Source organism: Orycteropus afer, unplaced genomic scaffold (genome assembly GCF_000298275.1).
Source record: "Orycteropus afer afer isolate SDZICR_OR568_19922 unplaced genomic scaffold, OryAfe1.0 scaffold00006, whole genome shotgun sequence".
Classification (NCBI taxonomy): Eukaryota; Metazoa; Chordata; class Mammalia; order Tubulidentata; family Orycteropodidae; genus Orycteropus; species Orycteropus afer.
The window spans coordinates 24903363-24906418 of NW_006921593.1; positions in this window are offsets into that span (position 1 = coordinate 24903363).

Sequence of the window (3056 nt, forward strand, 5' to 3'; positions counted from 1 at the left end):
AGAATATTAACCATTACATGGGGGTTTATTAACTGTGGTCTTCTGGATGCTATCACACTATCAAAGTTGGATTTGGTGTCAATCATGCAGCAAACGTTCTGTTTCTCAAGTGTGATAGCGAGTTAGGGTTCGTAGGCCCAGCTTCGGGTCTTCACTTAGCGCAGCAGGTTCCTCCAGTCCTGGTGGCAATATTGGAATCAATGCCTTTCATTCTCCTTTCACTGTGCTCTTTTCCCAGAGATTACTAGGAAACTTGGGAGGAAAGCATCCTGCAAGCAATGGAGAGATGTTTGGCATATGGGTGAATATGGGTGGTTTTGTACCGCGTTTAAGAAATGAGAGGAAGTAGAAACGACATGGCACTGAGAAGCCAGAGAGTGAGCATGGACTCCCCTCTACCACTGACTAGGTACCATTTCTATCTTGCATTCGTTCACCTGCAAAAGAGGGCATTGTGCAAAATAACTCGAAAGATCCTTCTAGCTCTTATGTAAATGATAATGGTTTGGGAACAGAGATCCAATGGGAGGAAATCAGAGGTCTTGGACTTAAAGCCAACGGGAAAGCTATGCTGGACTGATGTTCCTGAGGAGCAGGTGTGCCAGGCCTGATGTTCTCACTGCCTTTCCCAGGTCTTGCTCCTTTCTTTCCCTTGAGCCTCTTCTACAGCTCACCTAGCATCTTAGAAGCTCTCCACATGAAAATGCACTTCTCGGTGTCAGCCAATGCTTCCTCAATCCTCACAGTTTTCGCCTACGTTCTTGTTTATATCCCGTTAGCCTATTTCTGCCTGCTCTCTGCCACAGTAAGAAGCCCTGATGGTGCAATGGTTCGGCACTTGGTTGCTAACCAAAAGGTTGGTGATTCGAACCTGCCTAGAAGCTCCATTAGAGAAAGACCTGGTTTTACTTCATCACATAGGGTCACCACGGATCAGAATCAATGCGATGACAACTAACAACAGCATCCACCATATCAGCAGAAATGCCATCTATCCATACAGGTTTCCTCCTATTCCTGCAGAAACATCCTCCCCTCTTGGACACCTTGTGTCTATGATGATAGCCCTACATCTGGGAGGAACTTGAATTGACTCAACATCTTCATTTTCCAATTCCTAGTAATTTTTCTTTTGAAATATCTCATATGCAAGATGTGTGCATTCAGTAGTTTTTGAGATAGGCCAGGTACTATGATGCCTGGATTTGGTGTCAAAATAAAGACCACAGAAAGTCTTCTTGGAGCTTGAAGAAGAGCTTGTTGTTATGTGCCGTCGAGTCGGACCTGACTCATAGCGACCCCTCCTTAAGTTTCTGAAGCTGTATCACTACGGAAGTAGATTGCCCAGCTTTCCTGCCAAGGAGTGGCTGGTGGGTTTGAACTGCCAGCCTTCTGGTTAGCAGTCAAGTGCCTTAGGCACTACGTTACCAGAGAAGCAGACAAACAAAATAACCATGTCTGTGGTAAGTGCTCTAAAAGAAAATAGTTAGGGAGGTGTGGTAGGCATGACAGGGTGGGGGCATTTTAGGTCATGCTACTCAGGGGACCTATCTGAGCAGAACAGATGAGAAGACAAATCTGTTATGGTCCACAAGAGAGTTCCAGTAGCAAGAGTGGATTTGAGGAGGGAGAGCCCATTGTGTTGGGGGGACCCATGAGAGGCCCCAGTGATGCAGGAACTGAGGAGCTGGGGGCATCCATGTTGTTATTTCCTGTAGGTCATGGATTGAATTGTGTCCTCCCAAAATATGTGTTGTCAATCCCAACCCCTACACCTGTGGATGGAATCCTATTTAGGAATGTGGTTTCCTTTGTGATGTTAATGAAGCCACACCAATGTAGGACATGCCTCCTTAATCACTTTGAGGTGTAAAAGAGCAGATTAAGCACAGAAGCTAGGAAGGACAAATGGGGAAAGACTGATGCCATGTGGAGATCTCCAAGGAATTAAAGAAGAGAAGCTGAAAGAGACAAGGATTTCCCCCCAGAACAGATAGAGAGAATGTCTTCCCTTAGAGCTGGTTCCTTGGATTTGGACTGCTAGCTTCTTGAACTATGAAAAAATAAATATCTGTTTGTTACAGCCACCAATCTGTGCTATGTCTGTTACAGCAGCACTGATTATCTAAGACCATCCATCATCTTTGACTCCGAGAAGGGCCGTAGATCCAACTTCCCCTGCAGTTGGTGTTGTCTATGCATATCATAATAATAAGAAGGGAATAGGACTTCGGAGCTAGTGCAGTCCAGTTCATGGCCTGAGAGACTGAAATGAAATGAAGGTGAGGAAGAGCAGAGCCCAGAGGTGGAGACCATGAGATTGGTCACCCCAAGAACTGTTACTTGTAAAGACTTGAGGAAAGGAAGACTGTGTTAAAAACCTAACTGCTCTGAAAAACACCAGAAGGTAGGGTAACAGAATGTATTTATTGGGAGTGGATATGATTTGAGTCAGGCAGCATCAAACCAAAAGTACCAGGAAGGCTTTCTGAAGAGAGGATAATGAAAGCAGGGTAGAGGGATGGAGAGGGCAGGGTAGTCTGCTGAGGAGCTTTGTCAATTCCTTCCCTGTTGGTTTCTCAGGAGATAATCAGAGCTCCTGCAGGGCTTCAGGGTCAGTCATTTGTAAAAACAGACTCATTAAGGATATGATGTACGTTCTAAGACACAGCTTCTGGTCAGACCCTGCAGTTCCGGCTTCACAAGACTGATTGCACGTAGATAATTCTCCAGAAGAGCCCAATGCCTGAGCCAAAGCAGTCGGCCCCAACCTGCTTACTTTAGGCTATTTTTGACCTAAAGTTGACTTCAGGAAAGCTGTTTCCTTACAGGCTCAAGTTTCAGAAGGACACCTCAGGGCAAATGCCTTTGGTGGGTCTCCCCAACTTCATGGACTCCAGAAATCTGGATTCTGGGAGAAGTAACAGAGTGTCTCGGTTGTAAGTCAGACACAGCAAGAAGGCATGACCATGATGGCAGCAGACAACAGTGCCACTGTGAGGGTTAATTTTATGTGTGAACATGGCTGGGCTGTAGTGCCCAGATGTTGGGTCAAA